The 12,791-nt window shown below is 41.3% G+C and overlaps 1 long non-coding RNA gene across 4 annotated transcripts in view; it reads left to right on the top strand.

Annotated features, from left to right (window-relative positions):
* LOC140915598 (uncharacterized) overlaps positions 1-12,583 on the top strand; it is a 50,493-nt gene extending 37,910 nt beyond the window's left edge. For 3 of the 4 annotated variants that reach the window (XR_012160212.1, XR_012160213.1, XR_012160210.1), the window contains 3 exons: positions 5,321-5,480; positions 6,167-6,478; positions 6,652-7,202. This is a non-coding gene — a long non-coding RNA (uncharacterized lncRNA). Of the gene's footprint in view, positions 1-5,320; positions 5,481-6,166; positions 6,479-6,651; positions 7,203-11,518 lie in introns of those variants that run through there. The other variant, XR_012160211.1, reaches the window with a different exon arrangement.
* The last annotated feature ends 208 nt before the right edge of the window (positions 12,584-12,791 follow it).

Raw genomic sequence — 12,791 nt, 5'->3', positions numbered from 1 at the left:
CCAACAAAGCCCGTTGCCAACTCTGTCCACATATCTATTCAGGGGACACCATCATAATCACATCAGCCACACCATCAGAGGCTCGTTCACCTGCACATCTACCAATGTGATATATGCCATCATGTGCCAGCAATGCCCCGCTGCCATGTACATTGGCCAGACCGGACAGTCTCTATGTAAAAGAATAAATGGACACAAATCAGACGTCAAGAATTATAATATTCAAAAACCAGTTGGAGAACACTTCAATCTCCCTGGTCACTCGATTACAGACCTAAAAGTCGCAATATTACAACAAAAAAACTTCAAAAACAGTCTCCAACAAGAGACTGCTGAATTGGAATTAATTTGCAAACTGGACACCATTAAATTCAACTTGAATAAAGACTGGGAGTGGATGGGTCATTACACAAAGTAAAACTATTTCCTCATGCTTATCCCCCCTCCCCCCCCCCACTGTTACTCACACGCTCTTGTCAACTGTTGGAAATGGGCCATCCTCATTATCACTACAAAAGCTTTTTTTCTCCTGCTGATAATAGCTCATCTTAATTGATCACTCTCGTCATAATGTGTATGGCAACACGCATTTTTTCATGTTCTCTGTGTGTGTATATATATATATATATCTTCCGACTGTATTTTCCACTGAATCCATCTGATGAAGTAGGTTTTAGCCCACAAAAGCTTATGCTCAAATAAATTTGTTAGTCTCTAAGGTGCCACAAGTCCTCCTCATTCTCTTTCCACTGACATTCATTATCTGTTGTTTTTTTTAATAGCATGACAACCATTGTAGTATCTAAGTGCTGAAATATGACCTGTGAAGCACTCAGTCACTTCTGGGGGGTTTTTAATTTACAATAATTTAGTATGTTTAATATTTTTGCTTTTGTTATTTTACATCCTTTGTAATACTAATGTGTGTGCGCTCGCGCTCTCTCTCTCTCTCTCTCTCTCTATATATATATATATATAATATAGGCAGGTGCAGGTGTGTGGGCGCACATATATGTATATACGCACACATTTTTCATGTGATATTTTTATACTATCAAAATCTTGTAAAGCTGGACTCCAGGTGTATATTTTGTTTCCTTCTGCCTCCTGAAATTGGTTCAAATGAATGTGTCTGTGATGGTTGCCTTGGAAACCAACAGAAGTTATTTTGATTGGCTGGGGTGGAGTTACATACACTGCCGACTTCGGGGGGGGGCGGGTGGAATACAAATGTTACTGCTGAAAAGATGAAAGGCTTTCCTCTGCATAAGGAGAAAGAACGTTGTTCACAGATAGATAGAAACAACTAAGCCTGACTTGCAGCAGTCGTTCTTCAGAAGTCAAGGGGGGGCAGAGCAGATTTGCTGATGATAAAGGTGTGTCCAACTTCCTATAAAAGGCATTTTTGTGTCACTAGGTGTAGCAGGGTGGTGGTCATTAATTTAACCCTTCGCTCTTCACAGCCCCATTACTTTTTCCTACTTTTAGGACAGCTGGCAATGGTACAGAAAATTCTGCCCTTGCTTTAACCACCAAGTGATCCACTAAATCATTTCTATTTAATTTGCTCTATCTACCCAAGATGTTTTTAATGAATCCATCAACATAGTATCTCGGCATGTCTGGCTTCAATGGGGCTCCTTGGGGCAGACGAGGGCACAATTTGTCCCTGGATTTCTAATACATTCACAGAAGCTCTTCTCAGAAATGTAGGTTTCCTTTCCTTTCTCGCATCATTTGGCACAAGAGGTTTATTGGCTTTAGTCAAAGTCCTGTTCATCATAAACTCTCCTGTTAGGAAGGCTTTGTGTTGTGACACAGAGTCTAATGAAAGGCCTCTATACCTTTTGGAGGCAGGGTGCTCGCATGTCTCTGCTCCGCAATCCCAAATGGATACAGACAGCAGAAGGAGGAGTCTTATATTCTCAGATCTTTTAAAAAGCAAGACCCTGCTATAGTACGGTGGACAATAGCACTGTAGTAATTTCAAGAGGAAAATTCAAGTGGAAATATCAAAGGTCTTAGATGGAATTGTGGTGGCAAGAATTGATTTTAAGCCAATATTGCTCACTGTAACTAATTGTAACCAATTACTGTTGTGTGTACATATATATGTATCTTTAGCTGAATACAGCTAGCTCTCTGGATGCCTATATATTGAGACCTATATATTACAAATGCTAGTGTTAGGATCATTTTATTTTAATTATCAGCACAGCTGTGTTAATTTCAGGCTCTGTTAGAAACACAAGAAATTAAGAGTTGCTGCATAGTAAAGGACATTAATGGGTCAGGGAAGATATTATATTTTTAATGCTTCTAGAAGAGTTTTGCAAGCAAAGACGAGTAACCAGACATGATCTATTTAAAGAAACGTATTTGACAATATCCCTTTAAAATTTGCATACATTTTTGCTAGGACTTTTGTAGGGTATTTGAAATTATGTTCATACCCTTTTCAGGGGCAGGGAAGGGAGGAAATATAAAAATATTTGAAAATCCAACTTTCAAATGCTTTTAAATCCTTTTCAAACACTATGTCTGAAGGCCTGTAGTCAGCACAGTCATTGCCTCAAGAGCTCTTTTTGTCAGTTCACACCAGTATTCAAAATCCATTTAAAGCTATAAAAAAACCAGCAGATTTTTTTCATGAACCCTGATTTATTTAATATTAAATCTAAGTCTAGTATGGAAGAGAAGCTAAATCAAAAATTGCACTAGAAGTAGCAGCCACGCTAATATCCTGCTTTGACAGGTTAAATAGTAATAATTACATTTTTGTAGCATACCTTCCAAACTCCGTGTAGCTGGAGTTCCTTAAGAAATGCAATTGCACGTGGGTGCTACAACAGCAAAATAGGGCATTTTATGGTCATGGCTAACAATGGAGATGAGAAAGCAGACCGAGATATAACCAAACCATATTTTTTTAGCACAGTAGCAGTAAAAATGGAAGTCATGTCCAAGGTCACACTATTGGCCAGCTCTGGGCCTGAACCTGTGATTCACTGAATTCCTTCAACTCCCAGTGAAGTCAAGTCTTTTTTATGTATTCTAGTCAAGGTAATTCTGCAGTGCATATTGTGTAAGGCATAGATCATGCAAGGTGCTGAACAACTGGAGTGGCGGAGCGTCCTCCACTCCCACTGAGATTTGAGGGCACTTGCGCAACATCTTGCAGAGTTGACTTCCAAGTGCATTTGGTAGCAAAGGAACTAGCTAGGGTGTTGTGAGGGTAGAATTTGCCCCCCTGGTTTTTGGATACCTTGATATAGCCTCTTTCTACAAACCATGAAGTCAGATCTGATTGCGCGGTAGGATGGAACCTAAAGTGTGGCTTCTTATGTCCTTTCAATGGCGTTGTTCCCAATCATATAATCTCAGAAATAAACTGGTTGGTGAAGGATGCCAATACAAGAGTAAGGCTTTCCTCTTTACAGCAAGAAATTCTTATCCCTGGAACTCAGAGGCAAGGCTAATTGATTTAACTGGATGCCCTGTGCTCTTTAATAAAACTACAGTACAATGACAGCAGAGGGTAAGGGCACTGAATAAAGTAATTAGCAGCTCCATGAGCCAAGCCACCCAATAGATTTAACTGAAGATGCAAATTCCTCTTTGCAAAATTACGATGCCACCAAGTAACAATTTCTTATCCTGGTTTTCTTCAGCTTGGCAAATAGCAGTTCGCTTTAAGGATAGTTAGACTCACCAGTCCTATGCCTTACTATCGTTGGAGAGCAGAGCTGAGATCTCAAAAGTGAATTAGTTTTATGTCTGAACTACAGATGTGATTGCTATTGCGTTCACTGACCGTGACTAGCTCCACACTGAGTGTCTGGCCCACAGTGATCTTTATACAGAGAGGCTATTCCTGGGTAACAGAAACAATATTAATGCAACCAGTCACAAATCAGCAGCTCTGTTCCTCTTCCGGATTTCATGTTTCAAACAGCAAACCATAGAATAAACACAATTTGTGAATTAGAAAATTGCAGCCATCTTGGAGATATTCGATTAACAGAGGGGGGAAAAGAGGCTACATTCATTGAATGATTTTAGGAAGCAGTTGCTCTTCTCCATTCAGTAGTTTCCCGGTTTGTGGGAGCAGGATTATTTGTGAGGAAGAGTATGCATCTATGATTGTTAAAATGTCGGTGACCCCTGCCCCCAGGCCCGCCTTAGAAATAGACGTAAAACAGAATCTGTCTAACCTCCCCGTGAGCCTCCCAATGTGCTGTTAAGTCCCTAGCGCTGAATTCAACAGTGCACCTTGGTCCTATGTAGCTCAGTCATCACCCACATGATCAAGAAATACTCAGGCTCTTTAGGACTGAACCTGTCAGTTAAAATCAGAATCATGGGAACGGGGCAGAACAGGAGCAGAAATAATGTTATAGTTATTGGGACAAATTCAGGCCCGGTGCTAAAGTGGTTGCATAATTAACACCATAAACGTGTTATTGTGGACTCAAGTCCCAGCTGATGCCTCCCCTTGCACAGCTCTTGGTGCAGCTCTGGTGTTCTGTGCATGATACTGCTAGGGGGAGGCTGGGTTAGGAAACGTATGTGTCAAAATGCAGTGCCCGCGTCCCTGACACCAAGCCTGGCCCGAGACCACCTCCTCAGCTCTTCCCGCAGAGAGTGTACAATTATGGACTTAAAGGTGGGAGTTTTTTTAAAAAAACGTAGCTCAGCATTGGCCTGCCTCTGCTACTGTTGACTTCAACGGGTATTATTCTGCTGGTGCAACTTGCAGGAGAGTTAGACCAGAACTAAACACCCCACCCTGAGAGGTTTTGGAGAACCAGCGGGGGAGCACTTCAGAAAAGGCTCTCTAATGAATAAATTGGTGATTGCAGAATAATGTTCAAAATAGCACATCTAGTGAATCAAATTTTAAAATTAGGTGGTAGACTATGAAAATAGTTTTATTTTCTTTGCTTTGGGATTCTGCTTCTCTATTTTATCTGCCAACTTTATAATTAAATTTCTAAGTAAATGTACCCAAGAAGATGCATTCATTCTAAAATCTATGCCTGCTGATTCAGTGAAGTGTCATTTTTTCCCCATACCAGCATCAGTTGAAGTGATGGGGGCTTTAAAGTAACAGGGAGCATTGCATTTTTATTCCCAAAGAGAGAGAATGAGAAAACTGGCATCTACTGACAGTTTGGTGATCATCACTGTCTAAACTCATCTGTGGGACAGGATTATAGGAGAGATGCGGCAAGACCAAGGATTTTACAGGAACTTTGGCTAATGTTACACTGAGTTTTAGCAGAAATCATTTACTGAAAATTCCCATTTACTCTCTTAGGTGCTGTAATGCAAGGAAGTACATTTGAAACTTCATGTCCCTTCTCACAAAGATCTTTTCTCTTCACCAACAAAGCCCTTTCACTTTGACTCACAGGGCATTCGAAATGTCTGCTTCACTCAGTGAGAAAAGTGCTCATGTGTGTATCAAGGAAAGGAAGGTAAGACAGCATGAAGAAAATAGTGGGGAAAGAGGGAAGGGGTACAGGAAAGGAGAAAGGATTATGAGTGAAAGAGAAGTGTCCCAGGCTGTTTGGCTCTTTCAGGAGAGTCAGGCTCAGTCTGGTGACATGGCAACTATCCCTCAGCAGACCCTAATTGGGTGGCTTAATTGCAATTATTGGACACAGCTGGGCCAGGGTCAGGAAGGCCCTCAAAGCAGAGGAGGCCAGGAGAGAAGAATCTGGGAGTTCTTCTCTCAAGCAAGGGCTTGATAGGAACCAGGTGGAAGGAAAACTGGGCAAAGCCCCAACGGAGGAATTAGCCACTGTGCTGGGCCTCAAAATAGAGGCAAGACTCCAGCGGAGTGGAGGAGGAAGGAAGCACAGGGGAACCTTAAGAGGCAAGAAAATTCCTGCCTGAGGAGGGCAGCAGCCGTTTGTTTATATTTTCATTTGGGATTTGTTGGGGGACTGTGAGTAGTAGCCCTGCGATCCCCTGTCCTGAAAGAAGGATGAACTTTGAGAGGCATGGGAAGTCCGAGAGGTTGTGGAGCCTGAGAAGAATACAGATACACAGTGGGCCCAGGAAGGTGCTGTGGCAAAGGCCTGTAAACAAGCTGAGGTAGGAAGAAGCCCATAGAGGTAGCAGGTGGCCAGACTAGACAGATCTTGTCTGTTTACTGCAGGAGCCCTTGGCTGGAACCCAAAGATGAGGGAAGGCCTGAGTTCCTCTACTGGCCATGAAAGGTAGTGCAAAGTCCCCAGAGACCAGGGCGTGGAAGGACTAATGAGTCCGGCCTCAAGCCAAAGACTTGACTTGAGGGTGTGGGACTATTGTTTGTTGGATTTTCTGTTACCCTGGAAGGGATGGGACTAAAAGAGACCTGGTTGGAGGGAAAAGTCATGAGAAGAAGCAGGCTACTGCAGGACCAGAGTGTGTGTCAGTAAGGTGTGCCAGACAAGGAGAGCGTGCTATGCCATGAGGGAGCATGCCAAAGGTGAGTCCATGCTTCTATGTGCGGGGGGAAAATGAGGAGGGAGGGCAATATGACATAATGCAGTGCCTTCTATTTCTCAACTTATTTCCTTCTCCCCCCACTCCCCAACTTCCCTTGTTGTTGCCTTCCCCTCTGTTCTGTCTGTCTTCTCTCTTATGCTTTCTCACCTCCAGAGTCGAACAAAACTGGTGACGGTTTTTCAGAGGATTTAACTACAAAATATTTTCCCCTTTTGTTTCAAGCCATTTCTCATCCCTCAGTTTTCACTTGCCCATGAAATTCAGTGCAATGACTATCTGTGCATCTAAATCGTGCAAAGCTGTTTCAGATTTTGAAGTCCTCTTTCACTTGGGAATATGTTAAGTTTATTGCTGAATAAAAATGATTTTCACTGTATCAGGGAGACGAGACGCCCCAATTCAGCTATAGAATACACACAGCCCAGGCAGTGGCATTGCGAGTGTCGTGCTACTGTTGACCAAGATGACTAAATCTTCTAGGGGTTACTTTGAAGGGTATTAAACTGGAGGCCATTGAATTTCTGGGCTGTCCACTATAAATACCAACAAGGGTTTAGCCCGTCATGGCATTTACTTTGGTGATATGGAAACCTGCTCAGTATAAACAGACTGAGATGACCAAACTCTAGCCTCTCACTTGGGCCATTGACCAGGCATGGGATGGTAACAAATTTTAGTCACCACCAGCTGGGACTGGATTGTAGTTGGCAGCTTTGAGATTAAAAGCTTTATAGCCCACTGCCCGTCCTCTGAGTCCTCCAGCCTCCCATAATTGGCTCCTTTCATGTGTCTTTCTTTTGAAAGACTGACACAGTATATAATTGTACACATCTTATTTGGTTTCATTCATTGGCCTTTCTTCACTTAAACTGTGCTTTACATGCTATGCATTCCATCAGAGCTGGTACATGTCATTTGTACGATCCTAAATAATATATTTGTTAGGATTCAAAGGGCACTTGGCCTAGTGAAAAGTCACTTTATTGGTTTTCACTGAGTTGTTCTAAGGTTGTTTTCCATGATGGCAGAAATCGTGGAATCTTCCACAAAGTGGTTTTAATTAGAGGAGCACTGGCCGTAGCATCTGTGATACCAGCTATAACAACATGGATGTTTCGTCATCTAAAAGGTGCTGATTTGATTTGTCTGCTAGTGATGTTAGTTTAAATGATTTGCTAAGGGGCCAACTTTTATCTTAATTTAGTTATTGGCTCTGCTCAAGCAGCAGCCCCAAGTTAATTCACTTTGCTTTCTGCAATGCACAGGGTGCTTTGAAATGATTTTTACCAATGATCAAAATTACTCTGTTTAGCCAAGACCTGCCTCAGTCACAGGGAGTATTTCAGTTTACACTATTACAGCTCCGCTGGGTTTTCCCCACTGTTCACGATCAGAAGCCATGTTCTTTTGGCAGACGTAGAGGTGCAGCTATTCTGTATCCCTTCACTTTGGAACTGAAACCACAATTCTGCATCAAATTCTCTTCTTTTATCTATATCATCATTTGAACAATAAAAAGGAACTAATGTCACAATCTGGGCATCGTTATAATGTATAACCTCTCAGAAATAGCATCACATTTCATGGAAACCCTGAGTGATCCAATCCCCTCTTTCTTTGGATTATGCTTGTGCAGGGGGACTTTGTTAAGCATGTTTTCGCCGTCTCCTGTGTGGTTATAAATGTTGGGCACGTTTTTGGTTCATGTCATAAAAATGGGCTAGGGTTGATATCTACCCATGGACATCCTGTTGATTTGCCCTTGCCACGTGGACTAGGTCTAATTTATACAAAACCGGTCTCATTCTATCTGATCACTTTGTAATGATATTTAATTTAGATTTACCCCTGACAGTGCAGACTGGCTTCAGGCATTTAATTAAATTTTGCCCTCTTAAGTCATTTACTTAGTCTAGACTTCACATGTGACATAGCTTTCTCTCGGTCAGGTTTTTTTCTTTCCGTAACCTTTGAATTGGTAACTTGTATGGTAGCATTCTGCATGGCATTTTCAAGCAGTTGTCCTCTGTCAGATCTTGGCTTTGGGCCTGCATAGCGCATGTGCAGAGCAGTGTGTCTGTAGGTGCAAAGTGAGGATCGACATGGGGAGCATAAGGGAACCCAATCTTGCATTAATGAGAATACTACTGTGTAGTTGGCAAGTTACTCCTGCCTAGAGGTTTGAACCTGTGCCCCTTACCTTCCATGGTACAGGCTCAAACCCTAGCAGCAGAAGTAAGCCCAAAGTGGAAAGTAAGTGGCGTGGTGAGGATTCCACTTGTGCTCATATTGCTGTAGATGCACCTAGTTTTCACCCACAACCAATCACATTTTTTTACCCAGTGCTCTTAAGTTGGGAAACAGATACACAAGTGGGTCCAGATCTTCAAAGCTATTTAGGCGCCTAACTCCCTTGAAATTGATAGGAGTTAAGGATCAGTTGGAATCTGCTTACATTTGCACGACAGCACAACGAGCCTCTAACTACAGCTGGTCAACTTTTTTTTTTCTCCCCTCACAAAAAATGTATTAGTTGAGAAATTATGTGGGTGATGTTTTTTGTTGTTTTTTTTTTAAACTTGATTTCCCCCCCAAAAAAAAATATTGCTCATGTGATCCGTTTTCTCTTTGAAAAAATTTCCATCAACATTTTGATCAAAATTGTTCTCAAGGAAAGTGTTGTCGAAAATGGCATTTTTTTCAAAACCCCTGGGAGAGGTAGTATTGTGTTAAAATTTTCAGCAAAACCTTCATCTTCATTTGGAAAACAGATGCATTTTGAACCCTGCAAAAAGTAAACATTTTGGGCATGTTTAACAAAATCACTTTCCCATTTTTCAACCCACTCCTCTTCTTGTAATCTTCTTTAATTTGGAAAAAGAAGACAGCCTCAGTCGGAAGTGTGTATTCTCAAGTGTAACTACCACCGAAATGCTATTTGGTGGCCTGGATGTAATGAACTTGGGCAGCCTGAGCTCAAATATCTGTACGGCTACTAAACAGCCCCTTAGCCCCAGCCCTGCGAGCCCAAGTCAGCTGGCACGGGCCTGCTGTGGGTTTTAAATTGCAATGTAGACTTACCGTAAGGGGCTTCATCCATACAGCCACCTGGGTTCAGAAGATTCCACTCCACAGGCCTCTGGCTGGAGAGTTTTCCCCACTCTCATTTGTACTGTCTTGGACTCTGCACATGTCTGTAACAGTGCAAGGCTCATGCATGGAAGGCATAAGGGCTGCAGGCAGCAATTATTCAAATAACACTTGGGGTAACTCATGTGAGCAACAGCCCATGAATGAGAGTAGAGGGTTCACAAGCTGAGCCTGTGTAAATTTCAGCTTTTGTTCCAACACTAGAGCTGGTCAAAATAACATGACAACAATTTTTTTTATAATGAGGAAAGTGTTACTTTTGTCACTCCACATACTGAAAAACCATTTGTGCTCAAGCTTTCCAGAATAACTGCCCTGTCCAGTGGAGACCATCCCTAAAATGTCCTGACAGCATGTGAAGTTTTAGTAATAAATAGGGAACTGAAAACAAGGGATCAGAATGCAATTGTAAACACAGTGCTAAAATATATTCCCTACTCTATTTCTCCTCCCCTGTTTTTATTATTAGGTATAATACCTTTGCATTTAAAGAGGGTCTTTGTTTGTTGAGTTCTTCTGCTCTGATGATTATTAGAATGGATTCTCTTTCTACCATTACTGACGAATTATAGGCTTTCAGAAACCCGTTTTCAAATTGTTCCTCTTGTCCTACAATTTACCTTACTTCTGTCCCTCAAACTTAAATAAAACCCTTCTTAGTCCTACACATATTCTCCTCTGTAAGGCCCATCCTCAAACATTTCTTCCTCTTAATTTTAAATCCTGCCACTCCATCAAATTCTATTTCACCTATACAAACAGGTGGCACGTCCATAATAGTCATACATCTGTGCACATTTTATTTTATCTTATGGTTCCTACAGCACTTGGGCATCCCGTTGTTTTCACCCTTTTCATCCATTTGCACAGAGGATTTATATGGCAGACAGAGTACTGCAGAGATGGATAGCTCAATCATCATTCAAATTCTCCAAAAACATAATCACTTACATGCTTATGGATCTTAATTTTTCACCCTGGAAAAAGATGTATTGTTCCAATACAATTCCTGCTCCTTAAAATTTTCATAACCTACATTAGTCACATTGGGCCACATTTTGCCAGCCTTAATATCTTACTCCTTGTATGGTACCATTGACTTCAATAAGGGCAAGACAAACTCTATGTTTTGCCTTATGAGTTTTAAGAAAATTGAACCAAGGGTAAATCTGGAATATAGGGATTTGTCTATTGAATGGTTTCAGAGTAGCAGCCGTGTTAGTCTGTATTCTCAAAAAGAAAAGGAGTGCTTGTGGCACCTTAGAGACTAACCAATTTATTTGATGCAGCAAATAAATTGGTTAGTCTCTAAGGTGCCACAAGTACTCCTTTTCTTTTTGTCTATTGAATGAGACCCAGGGTCCATCAATCCAGTATTCTATCTCCACCGTACTAGCCACTTCAGAGGAAGGTGCAAAACACCCTCCATTAGAATAAGCTGCCCATAGGGAAAATTACTTCTTAAACCCCATTAATTGGAGGTTGGTTTATGCCCTGAAGCATGAGTATTTATATTTGTGATGCATGGCTAGAAAGGGTTAAACATCCTGCAAAATAAATAATCCTCAAAAGATATGTGGGGACATAATGTTTGTGTTTTTGTGTATTTTATATGTGTATGAATAGAGTGGACAATATAATCAACAGTCTCTGTCTATGGTGTATTCTGATAATTCAGAGATCAAAAGAACATCCTAGCATTTAAATGAATTGTAAACTCAGTATATCTCTGTATTCATCTCTCTTTGAAATGTATAGCAGATAACCTGTAAATGGTAGAGGGACAAGCAAATTGCCTTATGTTAATTCTATAGCTAAGTATAGGTGATGGACTTCCTTCAAAGTCATCCTAATTACCTTTTGTTCCCAGACGAACTCCCAACTTGTCAAAGAGGACATGATATTGTATAAAAGATCCTTGGGTCCTGATTCTGTCATCTCAGATCTGCTTAGGCTTCATCGGGGAAGTTTGAGTCACAAGACCTGAGGTCCCAGTTATGCTGGTACACCCTGAATATAAGATTTGGACATTGGAGTATAACCTATCAATTATTTCTTAAAAGAACTCTTTGCAACTACAAAGCTCACCATCTCTGCTATGAATCTGAACCTCAGTGAATTGAACTCATGTCTATATGCAGATTGATCTTTTAATTCGCCGCTCCAGGCCAATGGGGGCTGCAGAAAGCGGCGCGGGCCGAGGGATGTGCTGGCCACCCTTCCCGCAGCCCCTATCAGCCTGGAGCGGTGAACCGCGGCCAGCGGGAGCCGCAATCGGCCAAACCTACGGACGCGGCAGGTAAACAAACTGGCCCGACGCGCCAGGGGCCTTCCCTGAACGAGCGCGCCAGGAGCTTTCCCTGAACAGTTGAGAATCACTGCTTTAAGGGAACTGTATTGTTTGGACTTCTAAGTAACCAGTAAAGTAATAAAGAAGCTGTTTTGTGCTGGCTTGGTAAATCGAAGTATTGGAATATCCACCAGCTTTTTGTGGATTGTTTGCCCCATTCTTTGTAGTTCACCCTAACTGAGTGACCACAGCTGGCTCACCACTTGGACCCCAATCACAATATCCCTTCCAAAACTCTTGATTTTTCTTTTCTGTTGTTTCTGGGTTGTTTTAATCTTTACTAGTGGAACTCTGCAAGTTTTTGGTATGTATATAAATGCCCAATCCATTTTTGTATCTTCTTTGTTGCAAAGGTATCGTGTCACAGGTGAGTTCCACAGGCTAATTATGCAAAAAAGTTGTGGAACTTCTTCCTTTCTCTCCTCACTGAGTGTGCATGAAGGCAAAAGAACTACTCATATTAGTAAGTGCCCACTAATGTAAGTAAGATTTGCACACTCAATCTTTCTATATACAAATAGTATATGTTACTGGAGTAGTCCCTTACTATGGTCTAAACTAATTTTCATATAGAATAATTTGTACTAGGACTTAGAATGTGTTTTGAAAGTATGATCTTTCTTTTCTTTGAATATATATTTATAATATTTTATACCGGCCAGAAACAATAAAGAATTTTTTTCCCTGTAAGTATATCTATTCTTGTCTGGGCACTATCCCAGGTTAGTTTTTCATAGACTAGTATTAACACTGACCATTTATTGATATTACTCTGTAATTATCTTCTAACCCT

This window comes from Lepidochelys kempii, chromosome 8, assembly GCF_965140265.1.
Source record: "Lepidochelys kempii isolate rLepKem1 chromosome 8, rLepKem1.hap2, whole genome shotgun sequence".
Taxonomy (NCBI): Eukaryota; Metazoa; Chordata; order Testudines; family Cheloniidae; genus Lepidochelys; species Lepidochelys kempii.
This window is presented reverse-complemented; position numbering and strand designations above follow the sequence as displayed.